At 34.3% G+C, this 17,541-nt stretch overlaps 1 pseudogene across 1 annotated transcript; it reads left to right on the top strand.

Moving 5' to 3' along the window:
• Window positions 1-9,768: 9,768 nt before the first annotated feature.
• LOC143598164 (3-hydroxyisobutyryl-CoA hydrolase 1-like) lies at window positions 9,769-16,377 on the top strand (annotated as a pseudogene). Its single transcript, XR_013147063.1, has 14 exons — window positions 9,769-9,786; window positions 10,389-10,469; window positions 11,402-11,470; window positions 11,576-11,627; window positions 12,289-12,368; window positions 12,452-12,535; window positions 12,609-12,693; window positions 13,392-13,477; window positions 13,589-13,713; window positions 13,853-13,913; window positions 14,038-14,136; window positions 14,577-14,678; window positions 14,851-14,891; window positions 16,139-16,377. The product of XR_013147063.1 is annotated as a 3-hydroxyisobutyryl-CoA hydrolase 1-like (transcript).
• Window positions 16,378-17,541: the final 1,164 nt, after the last annotated feature.

Raw genomic sequence — 17,541 nt, 5'->3', positions numbered from 1 at the left:
CTGATGGCTTGAGAGAATGTAGGAAGCAACCAGAGAGCCTTTAAAAGTTTCGTTTATATATATATTTAAGATTTAAAATTAAGATATATACAGAAAAAAATGACTATTATTGATATCGTAAAAGGAATTTCAGACTCTTAAAGATCCAAAAAAAGTCATCTTGTCTTTATCAAAATAACTTGTCTAAGTAAGGTGGCCAATAAGTATATTATAAATTAAATGTTTTTTTAAATAACACACACCATAAATATACATATGATAATTATGATTTCAGTTATTGTAGTTAACAAATTGCCAAAAAGAAAAAGAAAAAAAGAAGCAAAAAGCTTTTAAATATAACTTTATCAAATATGTTTATACATAACTTTACAAAATTGCTTAGCATTTTCTTGTCTTTTATAGTGACAAAGAACAAGAAAACCTAGTCCGTTCATCTCGAACTCAATTAATATTTCAAAACAAGTAGTTGGTGACTCGTACTTTTTGGTTTTTAAAACTAACGTATTATTATAAACAGACAATAAAACTCCACATGTAATCTTGAAGTTCATAAAGTAAAACTAATAATTTCATTAGTTAATAAAACACTAATACAGCATGACTCAGCATCTGACTTTCTGGAATCCAAATAATAATTTAAAGAACTATTTATTCAATCATTCAATGGGTAAATTGGCTCATAGATAAAACTTACGTTGATTAATAAAATATATGAAAAGTTATTTTATTAAATTAATATCTATTTATCTATCTATAACATATATATAAACGAAAACCCAAAAATCTTATGTGTCGCGATGTGGTCGTCCCCCCCTTTTTATGTAAGCCACCAAATTTCTTATAACATCTCGGATTTTTCATATTTGTATTCGTTTAAGTTTAAATCGATTCAGGAACGTAATTTGGATCTTCCGAACTATTTAAAACTTGTATTTATTGGTAGTTAACTTGGTTTAACTTATTTTATAATTTCATAACTTTCAATTATGCCAAAGAGCCCTTAGAAACCTTTAAAATCGCTTAAAACTGCTAAAAATCGCATTTTCGGGAACTACATGGACTAGTTTTGCCAATTCTTTCTTATTTTCGATTAAATTAACGAAAATTAAACTCCAAGAAATGTTATAGCTGGTCCAATTTCGTTTTCTTGGTGACCAAGCCAAATTTTGTTAGGTATTGTACTAGATTTTCTCATTAAATAGCTTATTTTGTTTCATAATTTGTTTTTAGCATCCAAATAACTTATTTTTGGCATAAATCGAGTAAATTAAGGTCCAAGAAAATGATATTAACTAAATATACAAGTTCATACTCTACCCCTCAACTTTTTGCCGGTAGTACAAATATTATATGTTTTGGTCGGTTTTTGAATTTCGTTACCCTTGAAAAAATATAACGTTACCCCTACTTGTTTAAAGCTCACCAAATTAAAAGCCGAAGCCAATTAAAGCCCATCCAAATTTAAGCACAAACTAAATCAAACCATTTGTATGCTTTTCCTTTATGCTTAAACGTTTGGTTTAGGTCGGAAATCAACATTCAACAAAACAAAGTTCCATTCAGTCGTGACTTTCACCTACACTGCCCCAACCCCCTGCATGTTGCAGCCAAGTAGCCAACGATCGGTGCTCCTTCAGTCCCACACTCCCTCGTCCACGGTTTTAATTCTACTTGTTCAATTTAGATATTATTTTACTTCTACTTAAAATTGTAATTGTTTATTTGTTTATATAAATTGTTATTTTGGAATTGTTTATGGGCAAATAATTAATTTTTTTTAACAGTGAACTTCTTTTAATTTTTATTGTCTTTAGGATTTGAATCCAAGACCTCCCATCCAAACCCAGGTGTTTTAAAGGCTTTGCCTTTGACAATGGAACGACACCCCATTGGTAGCAATTGAATGATTGATTGTGGATTGTTGGATATTCGGATAATATAAATTGAAAATTGTAATTGATTAGGGATTTAGGGTTTATGTGTAAATTGAAATTGATTATAGACTTATGGTTTAAATTTTGGTCTCTTCTAAAATTAGGGAACTTGTAAGCTGAAACAACAAAGTCTTATTAGCAATCTTTTTAAACGAAAATTACAAGAAAATGATAATATCGGTCCAAAGGCAAGTTAAAGAAAAAACAAAAAACTATTGTATGAAATATCATAAAAAAAAAATCAATTATTGTATGAAATACGGTAAAAAAATTTCGTTTACGTTGTATGAAGTACGGTAAAAAAAATATATTTAACGTTACCCCTGAAATTATAGTACAGATCCGCCACTATTTACAGCCATGGTAAAAATAGCTAAAGCGTGGTCTTGAACCAAACTAAACCAATCAATTTGCTTCTTAGGTTAGCATGGGCCAACAAAGTTGAAACCTGGATAAGTTAATTTATTTACAGAAGCTTCTCATGATATATGAATAATTTTATGTTGCTTGTTCACTTTACGGGCGACGTGGGATGAAAAATAAAATACATGTTTTGAACATAGCTTTTTATCAACATCCCCAAAATTATGTCTTGTTTATATATTGAAATAAGAACTCACGATAATACAAAAGCAAAAAAGAAAAAAGATGGGCGCTATTTTATATATATACTAGTTTTTATTCTTCATATTACAGGGGTTGTTTAAATTTTTGGTTTATAATATTTTCTTTTCTAATATTGTGAATGTATTTTTTTAAATTTTAGTTTATTTATTGTAAGAAGTTAGTAATATACTTGAACCTATTTTGATTAATTTATGTTAGGTTATGTTCATTTTTTAATGAAACGTTGAAAGCTATCTGGGTTTGATGAGACCCTATTTAATTTTTTTACTATAAAATTGTTTCATAAATATAAATAACATCTTTTTAACAAAAAATCGGATATTATTTTTAGTATATCCCTATTTTATAGAATTTTCATATCAAATATTTGATGAGATTATTTTTTAATATAATTTGATGTTATAACCCATTTAATGACTATCTAGGTTTGGTGATACCAATACCCGTGAATTCAGGTCAAATGCATGAGAAATCACTATTTACAAATAAAGCAATTTGGTGGCTTAAAAGAAAATATGAAGGTTTCATTTATATACATTTAAGTTGTATAACAAATAAATAAATATATAAATGACCGAAAGTTATGTCAGGTTACTTGGGTATATAATCGGGTAAATAGAGCTATGTTATCGGGTAATCGGTATATTACAAATCTCATACCCGTTCCAAACCCATGAATAATTTCAAGAGTCAGCCCAAATCCGTCCCATACCCTAATGGGATGGGTAATACCCGTCCCAAATACATCAGGATTCGGTTTTTCCCATCGAGTTCGGATGGAGTTTGTTTTGGCCCTTGCTTAAAAACACTTGAGATAGGGTTGGTGAAGTTGTGGCTTGCTAGGTGTGGGGCTCATAAATTTATTGATATGTTTGAACTTAATTGCTAAGCAAGGTTTGGGAGACTTGATTTCTCAATGGTTGGGTTCAAGTGGACAAAAATACTTGGAATCATGGTTCTTGCATTTATCTGTTATTGATTAAATAACTTAAATATTTTGAAAACCAGTTTCTGATTCTGATTGCATGACAAAATACCTTTTCAGAGACAAAAAGGTTTAAGTGTGAATAATTGGGTTAGGTCTGAATAATTGGGGGTACAACCAATACAAAACATATAAATAAATAATAAAAATAAATTAAAAATAGAAAAGAAAAGGAAATGGAATCACGTTGAGTTAAACAACTTAAATATTAATAAGAAGATAATAGTTAAAATTATTTTTGGCCACGGAATAATATAATATTTGGATTCAATTATTTGGTTGATCATAGAGGTGCACAAATCGGTTTTTTTAAAAAAACCGGTTCGGTTAATAACCGGACCGGTTAATAACCGGTTTTTGTGTATGAAAACCATAACCGGTCAAACCGGTTAGGACCGGTTTAGGAACCGGTTAGAACCGGTTAATAAACCGGTTTTTTTTATTAACCGGTTTTTTAATAACCGGTTAACCGGTTTTTTTTTTTTTTTTAAATAACCATTATTTTTTCACAGTATAAACAAACCGGTAACTACAAGGCAAACCGGTAACTACAAGCATTAAATCGTTATCGCATATTCGTAACTCAAAAATACATAACTTTCATTTATAGCTTTTACATTAAAAATACAAACATTAAATCGTTATCGCATATTCGTAACTCAAAAATACAAACATTAAAGAATGCTTAGACACGATTACATTAACAACTTGCTGTTTCTTACTCATTATTTTCCTCGCTACCCGATCCCGAGCTATTCCTTAGGTAATCGTCGTACGCGGCTTCTTCATCGGTCATTGGTTGGGTGTGTCCTTGATTGACCTCGTCTTCATACAAGCCCGCCTCATAGTCCATTTCCCCCTCGAGTGAGCGTTGATGTTGTGCCCTATCTAAAGAGTCCAAGTAATCCTTGTAGCAAATAGACATCTCTACAGCTGGTGGAGTGAGTCGAGTCCTCCTAATCGATATAACCCTGCCAGAAACAGAAAAAGCAGACTCCGAAGCTACCGTGGAAGCTTGGACCGTTAGTAAATCTTTGGCCATGGCGGCGAGGATCGGAAACTCATCCTCCTTACCTCTCCACCAAGCCAGCAAATCAAGACTTCTAAATTCATCTGGAGTCATGTGTTTCACAAAGTTGGTACCACCATACCTTCCAAGTTCACTGCTTGGGGTGTTTACCTTTTGACGTTTACCGGCGTCTTCCCAAATCATGTAGTACATCCCCATTTCAAGGTCGGTTTGGGATTGGGATTGGGCAACAGCTCTTAACGAGTCATGAATTTGGGAAGACGACCCGTATTTTGTAAGGTAAACATCATACATGTTAGACAAGGTGGTGTTGAAAGCATTCTTTAAAGTTTGGTTATAATAGGGGTTTTGATCTTCGTTTAACTCTAGCTCATCACAAATTTTTTCTATTAAAGATTCAACACCACCAACATTTATGCAAGGGTTTAACGCAGCAGCACATGTCAAAACAGCGGGTAGTTGTTGAAAATATTTTCTAAATTTTTCTTTCATTTTTACACCCATATCAAAATAAGGTGCACCCCTACAATGAAGTTCACTCAACTTTGTGCACATGACAGCAATTTTTGGTAAAGCAATGGGGCTTGTTGGATAGTAAACCCCGGATAAACTAGTTGTGCAAGATTTAAAAATTTGAAGGACCTCCGTAACGATCTCAATCAATAACCAGTTTCTAGGATCGTACGGTGCACATTTACCCCTACTTGACATTATTTGATGAAACGCAATTAGTGATTCTTTTTGTTGGATGGCTTTCTCAAACATATCACAAGTCGAGTTCCATCTTGTTGGACAATCCCAATTGGGCCCCAACCATTGACAATTAGCTTCATCACAAAATTTTTTGTATCTTGAAAATGTTTTATTGTTGCTAAAAACATCTCGTAACATTCTTTTAAAATTGTTTCTTTGCGTTTCGATCACGTTTAACCCATCTTGCACGGCCAAGTTGATAATATGTGCAATGCATCGGCTATGAAAAAACGCTCCATCACAAATAGGTTTATACTTTAATTTTAAATGGCCAACCGCGGCCGTATTGTTGGACGCGTTATCAAACGAAATTGAAAAGATTTTATGTTCAATCTTGTATTGTCGAATGACTTTATCCAAGAGTTTAAAAATATTTCTACCCGTGTGCGGGTAATCAAACAATTGAAACGCAACGGTTCGTTTCATCATTTGCCACGACTCGGGGTCAACCCAATGAGCCGTCACACAAATGTATGAGTCGGGCGAACCATTAGGTACCGACCACACATCCGTTGTTAAGTTTACACCAGTTTGTAAGTTTGAAAAGTATGAAATTAGTTCGGATTTAGCGTTTTTCCAAGCTTTAAGACAATCTCTTCTAAGGGTCGAACGACTTACGTGTTGGTAGCGTGGTTGAACATACTTTTGCATCATCTCCGTGAATTGTGGGTTGTCGAAGTGGTTGAAAGGAAGTGTATTTTGAATCACAAAGTTTGAAAACTTTTGACGTACCGCTTCAAGGTCGTACGTAAACACCGTTCCTTGATTCGTCATCTCCGGCTACGAACTACTTCCCGATTCGTCCTTCAAGGCCTTGCAAAAGGGCCTTTGTACATGCGCTTTTAAAGTGGAGTTTGCATCTTTGCCATAAAACTTCAAACAATGTTTGCATCGAGCTTTTTGGCTACCGTTAGACATTTCACATAGGTCGAAATGTTGCCAAACATCTTGGTTTCGTTTCGTGGGGATGACCCGAACGACCGTTTCTCCCGTGTTCGAGGCACCCATGTTGACGGATTAAGTAGCACTTTGGGAGGCCATGATAATCGACTACGAAATAAGAGCGTATGGAGTGGTAATGTGGTATAATAGAGCGTGAGATAACAAAATAATCGCGTATGAAATAAACGTTTAGAGCGTTTGGAGCGTTTGGAGTTGTATAATCGAGTGTGTTCTAACCAATACCCAACCTAAACTATATATAGATGTTTGTGGGGGTAGAATGGTAAATAAAAAAAAACGGTCAAAAATTGAAAAAAACGGCTATATAGCCGTTTCTCAACGGCATTAAACCGGTTAACCGGTTACTAAAAAACCGGTTAACCGGTTTTTCTAAAACGGTCATAAACCGGTTTTTTAAAAAAACCGGTTAACCGGTTTTTTAGTAACCGGTAAATTAAAAAAACCGGTTTTTTTATAACCGGTTTCAAAACCGGTTTGGGCTCTAAAAAGTATAACCGATATACAAACCGGCGGTTTGTAAACAGGCCTAACCGGTTTTAAAAAAACCGGTTTTTAAAATAACCGGTTTCCGGTTTAAACCGGCAAACCGGTTCGGGGACCGGTTTTTTTGAACACCTCTAGTTGATCAGACTATTCATTTCTTTTTTGCAGCCAAGAAAATTAAATAATAGAAGATATGTGCCTTAGTGCAAAAGAAAAGGGGGAGTAAAGTGACTCGGGAAAAGATAGAACACGGTTATTAATTGGGTTGGATATGACCATGCGTAGCATCCGATACCTTTTAACTTTTAGTGATTTTTTTTTATTTGGGTTGGTTTTCGTATTTCGCTACCCCTGAAAAAATATTACGTTACCCTTATTTGTTTAAAGTTCAACTAATTTAAAAGTCCAAATCAAATAAAGCCCAAAGCAAATAAAAATCGTTGACGTTTTTTTCTTTCGTTTGAACGAGAAACATTAAACAGAAACATGCTCAACCAGAATCATCATTTTGTAAAAGTTCAAATCAAATAAAACCCAAACAAAATGTCTAAAGCAAATAGAAACCATTGACCTTTTTTTTTTCTTTTGTTAGAACGAGAAACGTCTAACAGAAACAGACTTAACAAAATCATCATTTTGAGGTTGAAACTTTTAATACGGTTTTAGATATGCAAATTCAAGAACTTGAAAATAGATTCAATGATGCCTTAACTAGTTTGTTAGAAAATATTTCTTGTTTAAATCTATAAGATTCATTTTCCAAGTTTGACATATATAAGATAGTGGCATTTTCAGAAATGTATCTGAATGATTTTAGTAATGAAGAAAGATGGTGTATTTCGGGTGATCGTATGACCTTTTAGCACACTTCAAAGGAAGATGATAAATTTGCAAAATTGAGTGGAATGTGTGACTTTGCTCATGTAAGAGTGAAAACCGAAAAGCGTATGATCACTTTTCCTTTGATTCGTCGAATATTGAAGCTAACGTTGGTTTTACCGGCTGCAATCGCAACCATTGAAATATGTTTTTGTTTCGTTTACAATGTACGAAATACGGTTAAAAAAACAAAATTTAAACGTTACCCCTGAGATTTATGTCTAGATCCGTCACTAACCGTGATGAGAGTAACTTGTAGGTTAAAGATAAAAGAGGGCCATGACAATTTTGATTATTTTTTAACCCGTTGTTGTCATCATTAAGAGGAGGTCATGAAGATTTGGATCACTACTCAAGCAAGGCCGTTTGAGAAGAAAGCAACATTAGCGAAAGAAGCAAGCAAGCTAGCATTCCTATTAATTTTGAGCCGTACAAATAACAAGCAAGCAAGCACACATACACGTGAATGAATTTAATCAAGTAGGATAGTAGCTTAGCTATTTTTTTTCCAATGAATCGTAATATCTATATTATTTTTGTTTCATTCTTGATCATGATTGTTGGCTAAACATCCCAAAGTTACCTAGGTTTTGATGACTAGTTGAATTCTTGGATTGTTTATCGGTTTTACGGTTAGGCAAATTGGATTAAAATAATCCTACTTTTTCTATATTGACCAATAATAATCTCACCTAAGTTATTTCCCATCAGTAGTCCCACCTTTCTTAATTTTTTTTGGTTTATGATCCCTCGTTAAAAAAAAGCTAACGACGTTAGTATAATGCTGACGTGATTTGATGTGTTGGCATGTGATGTAGCTTATTATTATTATTATTATTGCCTTTAGCTATATTATGTGGATGTAGCCCTAATTTTACGTCTGCAACAAAATTTAGAGCATAGAACCCCAAAATTAATAAAGTCATATAATCAAGATTTTAGCCAGGTGGGATTTTTAATTGCCAACACATCAAGCCACATCAGCATTATACTAACGTCGTTACCTATTTTAACAGGGGACCATAAACAAAAAAATGAAAAAGATGCGACTACTGGTGGTAAATAACTCAGACGAGATTATCATTGGCCAATATAGAAAAGATATGATTATTTTAATTCAATTTGCCTTACGGTTGGTTATTAGTGAGGGATTAATGATATTGTAAACAGCTTAATTGCAGCTAATTTGATGTGTCAAAGTGTATGTAATTTTGATTTATTATTAACTAGCTTTTGAACCCGTGTATTACACGGGATTTGTCAAATGGTCGAAATTTAGGTATTTAATCATATGTAATACAGGGATTTTCTTTTGAATTTATAGATTAATTTTAATATAACCACACACACTTCAAACGTCACATATTTAAATTTTACATTTTCTTAAGATTGAAATAATGTTTTAAGATGATATAAAATCAATTATTGGTACCTAACAGTATTAAAGATGATTTTTATGATCAATATGAATGTAAGTTAAATAGTATCTTACAAATTGTAAGATTATAAATATTGTATTTATTCAACGAAATTTGAAGTACACACATAACTAAATATCTATTATAAACATATGTCATTAATTATTATACGATAATGGTTTGTAAATCAGTATTTAACTAATTTAATAATTCAATGTTTAATTTTAAACTTATTATAGATATTCAACGGGTTATGTGCTTTTTTTTAGAAATTATGGTCAAATTCCCTATATCTAATAGTAAATTAGATGCAATGAGTTAGTAAAGTTATTGTTATTTAAATTACATTAAATACTTTTTTTTCTTATATGTTACAACTAATGGGTCATATCAATTAAACCCATAACCCATGGATTAAGGAGAGTGGAGATTAGAAAATAGGAGAAAAAATTAAAGTTAGATTATCATTCCACATGTATTTTGTTGAATGTTTTTCAATATATATATTTCACAAATATTTGGAGTCTGGATTCAAAAAGAAAAGTCATTTTTGGTCAATATGATACCACCACGGGTTCCATAAATATGGCATCCCAAAAATGGAAAACCTATATTCACATAAAGCAAAACAAAAGTTGCTATATAAGTTCCTCTTTAATATTTTTTTTGTTTTGCTAACACTAATCGTTGATGATCATGACGCTAACAAGTCAGGTACTGTTTTTATATATTTGGGTTTTTATATAACGAAATTGCACATTGTTATTAGTTTAATTCTATCTAGATCAATAGAACTAAAATTGATTTTAATCGCTGATTAAAGTTCTTCATTGTAGTTGTAACACTCCGGATTTCCAAATCTCAAAATAATTTTACGAATAAGAAATAGTAGTAACAATTCTTTAAATATTATATATATATATGTATATATATGATTCGGATCGTGTGAGAACCATTTAAAAACTATTAAATCATTAACCGTAATCTGATTATGAAGAGAAGAAATGTAGCATCCAAGTTCCATTATGCCCATATATATACTCCATGTTGTGAATTGTTTGTGATACTCCCGTGTGCAGCTCCTAAAAACCATTAAATCATCCTCCCCTTATACAGTTATACATGTATATACATCTATCATCTATATGTTTGTATGCATGTATGTATATGCATTAGCAGCATGCATGTATGTGCACACATGATGGTGACCAGTTAATTCATAAGTGCTACAGGATTAACTTTTAATAGCTTGACGAGTGATGATTTAATTATCTTTGGAATTAGTGATTAATTATTTATAACTCTTTATATTCCAGATATTGGTTACAGAGAGCTCAAACGTTAGAACCATCAAATTAAACAGGCCTAAGCAACTAAACGCTCTTTCCTTTGAAATGGTAAAATATGATATGGAATGCATTAAAGGTGTTAGTTACCGCCATAGTTTTCTATCAGTAATGAGAGTATGTGTTGTGGAGGGGCTTATTAAAGCATCCCGTCACTCCCATGTTGGTAGTGGATTTTTACTAACCATCTCTCTAAGGCTATGTGTTGTGGAGGGGCTTATTAAAGCATCCCGTCACTCCCATGTTGGCAGTGGATTTTTACTAACCATCTCTCTAAGGCTATGTGTAGTGGAGGGTTACAAAATAGGGGAGTTTTCGACATGTGACACCACGTCAGTAGAGAGACTATTTTCATCTTTTAAGGGGTAGTGGTGTTGTAGTCCAAAATCCCCCCCCCCCCCCCCCCGGTCTATTAGTCCTTTTAATAAAATAATATTTTTCTTTTTAACCCAACCGGTGACAAAAATTATGTCAACCCCACACCCCCTATCGTGGGGTGGGTGGGTGGGGTAGTCGAACATCGCCCTAAAACCCACAACCCCACTACGCTAAGACTAACAAGAGTGTTGTGGTTTGGTTAGTTGTTAAAAAAAATGATTAGCCGAAATGGGGGTGGACACCATTTTTTAGTCCCTTGGACGTTACCAGATGGCTAGATGGAGGGAAGGTGTGGCGCCTTGGTCTAATAAAGGGAGTGTTGTGATTTGAAAGGCTGATGGCCCCCCCCCCCCCCCCCCCCCCCTCCTTCCAAAAAAAAAAAGAAAAGAAAACACACGCACACACACCCAACCCCTAACACTTGGTTTGAGAAGAATCTTTTCAAAAACGCATGTATAGCTTTTGTGCTTACTAGCTAAAGTTCTAGCACAAGAAAGTCTAAATACTCCGTATATATTTTACTCTAGTGTGAATAAAGTTTGTGACACTGAATTAAAGTTGCATGAATGAAAGGTAAACATGATAACTTATCTATATCATTCTAGGAATCTCGGCTCTTGGAACTCTTTCGTGCCTATGAAGAGGATCCTAGTGTCAAGCTGATAATTGTTAAGGTACTTTCTCATCCCAACAAAATATATATGTAAAGGCAGAAGTATATTAATTTTTTTTCGTAATTCATCTTTTTTATTAAGGCTTACACCAAAATTTGGATGCAGGGTGAAGGAAAGGCGTTTAGCGTTGGTGGTGATATTCCAGCTGTTATTAATGGTATAAAGTGGGGTTGTCGGATTTTAAATCGGGTTTTGAGTTTTTCGAGTTTTATGTTATAGGATTCCTACCCGTTAACCAACCCATATAAGAGTCCGGTTAATTGGTTTAGGGTTTATGGTTTCGAGTATATTTGGGCTGGGTTAATCGGTAATCAAGTTTATAAGTACAAGTTGGAATGCTTACTTTACAATTTAACTTAGCATGGTATTCATTAAATAATAAGCACAAAATGTCAAATATAAAAACTCACAATATGATCTTTCGTTCAAACTCATGTAGTACAGATATAATAAGCATATTGCCAACCAAAGCGTATAAACCAATAGTATAAACTAAAAAGAAAACGTCAAATCATCATATTCAGATAAAAAAACATCATACATGCATACATACAACAAAAACATAACAGATGGATGGAAAACTAGACTTTTTTTATTGATTATGTACGTAAAATTGACGTTTTTTTATGTACACTAAAGTTAATAGGGTTAGCCGGTTGAAAAATTATTTATCCCAATTACTTAACCAAATACTACCTTCGGGTTTCATCTTAATCAAGTTGGGTAAAAACGATACCACAAGTATAAATACAACTTATTACTTGCATGATGATGCTTTGTTGTTTTCTAATGAAAATTTTATTTTATAACTGTATCAGCTAGCTCGAAACAACGTGAAAGTTTTTTCCAAACAGCATATACATTGAATTATCTGAGTGCAACTTACACCAAAATCCAGGTAACACGAAGTAGTAAAATCTTGCATTTACCACAAAGTTCATATTTATGTATAATAGTCTTTGCGTACATATATACTTGAAGGTATCACTCCTTAGAGGACTTGTTATGGGAGGCGGTGCAGGCATTTCATTGCAAGGTAGATTTCGAGTTGTTACTGATAATACGGTACGTATATTTGTTCATAAGAGTGACCACGTTCTTTTTCACGGTTAACAAATTGGATAGTATGATTTTGCAGGTTTTTGCAATGCCAGAGACTGCATTAGGGTCATTCCCGGATGTAGGTGCCTCTTATTTCTTATCAAGACTACCTGGATTCTTTGGTAAATATTTCTTACTCTCATTGTGTCTTACACTCTTACATAAAACAAAATAGGTACATTGGTTTTTATTAATCCCAACTATCGTCTTTTGGTCACTACCAGTCCCAACTAACGAATTGGCTGCTGACGGTCCCAACTTTTAACGTATTTGTTCATAACAGTCTGCGACTAATAGAATACTAACGTCGTTAGTTTCAGGTCGCCGGAAAAACGTTTTTGGTCGGAAAACTCAATATTTTTCCCGAAAACTCAACATTTTCGTCCCAAACATCTTGGTAACTTTGTGTCGGACATTTAGCAACCTTTTTCTAGTAAAAGCCCCGATTATTGAGGTCGCTGGAAACCCTAGAACTGTCGTCGGAATCGGTTGATGGTAGTTGGTTGGCAATGAGTCAATTGGTGGTGGTTGCGGTGTTCAGGTGGTGTTTTCCAGCAACAAATTTGTCTTTTCCGGCCAAAAACGTTTTTCCGATGACCTGAAACTTACGGCGTTAGGATTCTGTTAGTCACGGACCATTAGGAACAAATACGTTAAAAGTTGGGGCCATCAGTAGTCAATTCATTAGTTGGGACCGACAGTGACCAAAAAGCAATATTTGGGATTAATAAAAACCAATAAACCAACAAAATAACAATGTAATGTTCTTTTTAGTTGAATGTTGGGCGATATTTCGATTATTAAGTTGATATGATGGCAGGAGAATATGTGGGTCTTACGGGTGCGAGATTGGATGGTGCTGAAATGCTTGTATGTGGTCTTGCAACACACTTTGTCCCGTTGGAGGTTCGTTCGGTTTTGTTATTCAAGATTTATGTCTTCCTTCATCTCTTTAGCTTAAATATGTTACTAAAGCATGACTGATTAGTGACATGTATGTATTTTGTCTATACACAGAAGTTATCCTCATTAGAAGATGCATTATGCAAAGCAAACACGAGGGATCCAGAAATTATCGATAATATTATACATGACTTCTCGAACAAAAATCCTAAGTTGAAAGAAAATAGTCAATATTTACGGTATCTCATTTTGAGTTGAGATATTTTATGTTAACCATGAAAACTCATGATGAATTTACTGGACCCCACAATAGACTGCTAACAGTTACCATTGTGTCACCCCTTGAAAGCTGATGAGTTTTGTTACCCTATGCCGCAGGTTAAAAACCATCGACAGGTGTTTCTCTCGAAGATCTATTGAAGAGATTATCTCTGCACTTGTAAGTTCCAAGAACGTGAAGTGTACATGTTTCATGCATTTTTGCATGAAGTTAAACTTTTGTTCTTTTGTAAAAATCGGTTATTCTTTAAATTTTTGTGATAAAACTTGTCCACCCTTGCTAGCAGAAAGAGGCTAATAGAAATATGGATGATTGGATCTTGTGGACTATCAAGGCCCTAAAGAAAGCATCACCAACGGGTCTCAAAATTACTCTTCGCTCTGTAATTATTTACTGTTCCCTTCATTTTAAATATTGTCGCAGGGTGGAAGATAGAATAATAGACAAAATAATCTTAAAAATAGATGATATATTGTTGAATGTTGAACCCATTACGTCTAACCCCTTTTTATGCGGTAAGTCTAAACATGGCACGTCGAGCTATATTTTAAAATATTGGAAGTAATCGTCTTAAAAACTGCGTCAATTACTTAAAAAAATGTGTTTTCAATATAGAAAAAGAAATTAATAAATCAAATTTGCAAAGAGAGAGAGAGAGAGAGAGAGAGGAAACATCATTGAGTCTATAAGCGGGGCTCAAATGGTGAACGCAAGTATGACAGTTGGGACAAATCGTCTATAGCGTGCGGATATAAATTTTCTCAATTTCTTATGGTTAAAATTAAAGAAAATTTTATGAATTTCTGAAGTTTTGATGTGCAGATTAGAGAAGGGAGATTTCAAGGTGTGGCTCAATGTCTTATCCGTGAATACAGAATAACTTGTAAAGGGATGCAAGCAGTATACTCCAAGGATTTTTTTGAGGTACTGATTTATAACTTTTATTTATTCCATAGTTTTGTTATTTATGAGATTTATTGATTACGATGATTGATTATTATTTATTCCACTAAAAAGTTTCAAAGTATTTGATTATTAACCATATATCTTAATGACCTTGACAAAATAAATGGCACGGTAACTCTTTCTATTGCAGGGATATAGGTCATTGCTGACTGACAAAGCTTGAATCCAAAGGTAAAACATAGTAATGGAAATATGAGTGTGTCAAACGGGTTGTGTGAGAGGTCAAAATGGGTTCAGATATGTTGTTTTAAATAGGACTATTGGTTTTTATTGGTCCCAAGTATTTCATTTTTGCCGGCGCTGGTCCCAACTATCACTTTAACTGCCAACGGTCCCAACTTTCACACATGTGTCTGCCACCAGTCCACGACTAACCGAGTACTAACTCCGTTATGTTTTAGCTGACGTGTCCATCCTACGTGTTAAAAAACGTTGACGTGGCTGCCTGCGTGTATATTAATAACAAAAAATCTTAAATTAAAACCATCAGTGAATTTAATAATAATAATAATAATAATTCAACTTTGCTATCTTCAAGATTCATACCACACATCTGCACCAAGCCCCAAACCACCATCAGCCGACGACACTACCACTGCCAATCGTCACTGGCCGCCAACCACTGTTGTAAACTCTATCCTCTCTCTCTCTCTCTAAACTCTCTCTACCTAATCCACCTACCACCACCACTTAGCGATTCCGATGATCGGCCAACAACCACCTCACATATCGAGTCCACCGCCGCCACCGGTGGACTGGAAATTCTCTCAGGTTTCGGTGAACGCACCGCCGGTGAAGAAGTTCAGGCAGGTAACCTACCTTAGCTTAACTAGTGTGTTAATTAGGGGACGGTGAGTTGTTCAGGAGGCTAACTTTTGTACTCGCCGGAGCTGCCACCATACCATCGATACACCTTCTTCTTACCAATATCGTTAATTGATTGATTGGCGGTGATGGTAGTGACGGATGCCGGTGGTGGTGGTGGTAGTGACAGAGGCTAATGGTGGTTGGGGCCGATGTGGTGGTACTAGCTAGGTCGGAGATGAGTTTAAGAGATAGACACATATTTTGCAGGTTTCTATTATTATTATAAATTGGGTTTTTTGTTATTAATATACACGCAGGCAGCCACGTCAACGTTTTTTAACACGTAGGATGGACACGTCAGCTAAAACATAACGGAGTTAGTACTCGGTTAGTCGTGGACTGGTGGCAGACACATGTGTGAAAGTTGGGACCGTTGGCAGTTAAAGTGATAGCTGGGACCAGCGCCGTAAAAAATGAAATACTTGGGACCAATAAAAACCAATAGTCCTTTTAAATATGATTACAAAACTATATTATTACGATAACAATATAAACTTTCGATTTAATGACACCGCAATTGACATTTTCTTTGTTTCGGTTTCTTGATTTAGTGGGAACCTTCAAAACTCGAGCTTGTTAGCGACGAGATGGTTGACTATTACTTTGCACCACTAGATGATCAAGATTGGCAAGACCTCAAACTCCCTGCTAGGCCAAACTTAACTTCATATGCAATTTCTAAGCTGTGAGATAAACTTGTGTTGTACCTTAGTGGCTTCATACTTACGATGATTGGTGCCAAAAGAATAATCCGGTTTACAACTTATGTGTAATAACCAATAATAAGTTTATGATCTCTCTAGAGGCATGTTTGGAACTGCGTTTGATCACCTCATTGTAATAACCGATAATAAGTTTATAATATGGTTTAAATTGTTGATTAATGATTGCAATTCATATATCATTCCCATCCTTAAAATTTTAAGGTTTTTATCAAATTTTGAACTCATCCAATATTTTAGAATTTTCTAAAATATGATATGATATAGATATATTGCTTAAATATTGATTCCATATAAAATATGAATTACTATACACTTCATATATTTATTTCATATATTTTTTGTGAGTGAAAAAAAGAAAGAAAATGTAACAAGAATATATATATATATTAATTAATTGAATAGAGATAATTAATTGAATAGAGATAGATACGAGGGATTAGATATCGGAGACTTTTAAAAAGATGCTCAAATTTTCTGGATAAAGACGTTTCTTTTAGTTATATTATATGCATATGAAAAAGGATTCCAATGTGAATGCTCTAATTCAGTTAGCAATGATGCAACGATGCCAAACCTAGTAACAATTACCAACCTAAAAGAATCAAATGTATACATATAGCTTTTGATAATCAACTCACCAGAGTCGAAGCCTTAAACGATGTACATTTTCGACATGTCCATTTAAGATATTTCATCATTCGGGAGAAAATCTTCTGCACTTTTGCGAGCTCGTAGCACATCACAAACCTTCATATTTTCTCGACCTTCAGCTTCATCTTTTTTCATGAATTGAAAACCCATTAAATACCGATATTCTCCCGTCCCAAGACAACGCGAACAGTAAGCAAGCCCGCTACCACCACAAGTCTTGCACCTACACCAAAATGTTACTTGATATTCCTCGGTTTGCACATATTTGAAAAAAACGCGAGGTTAGGGGATACCTCACCATTTTGGCCACTCGCCATTCGGTAGCATTGCTAAGTCAACACCATTCTTCCGACCTAACTCAAGCCAAGCCAGTCGTGAGCCACTCGAGATCAGCTCACTAAAAGCTTGAATCGAACTGAGCTTAAGTGAGCCCGAGCCTAAAAATAAGCTTGTTATAATAAACGAGCCTGGTCCCAAGCCCGAGTTTCGCTTATCAAGCTAGCTCACTAGCCTAAACAAGCATATTCTTTATTTAACTTAATTTAATATATATTTAGATACTTTAACATATAATTATA

The sequence above is a fragment of the Bidens hawaiensis genome, unplaced genomic scaffold (genome assembly GCF_021521415.1).
Source record: "Bidens hawaiensis isolate Kalapana, Puna unplaced genomic scaffold, B.hawaiensis_p1.1 tig00049734_1, whole genome shotgun sequence".
Classification (NCBI taxonomy): domain Eukaryota; kingdom Viridiplantae; phylum Streptophyta; class Magnoliopsida; order Asterales; family Asteraceae; genus Bidens; species Bidens hawaiensis.
Note: the sequence above shows the minus strand (reverse complement) of the source record. Positions and strands in the feature narration are given on the sequence as shown.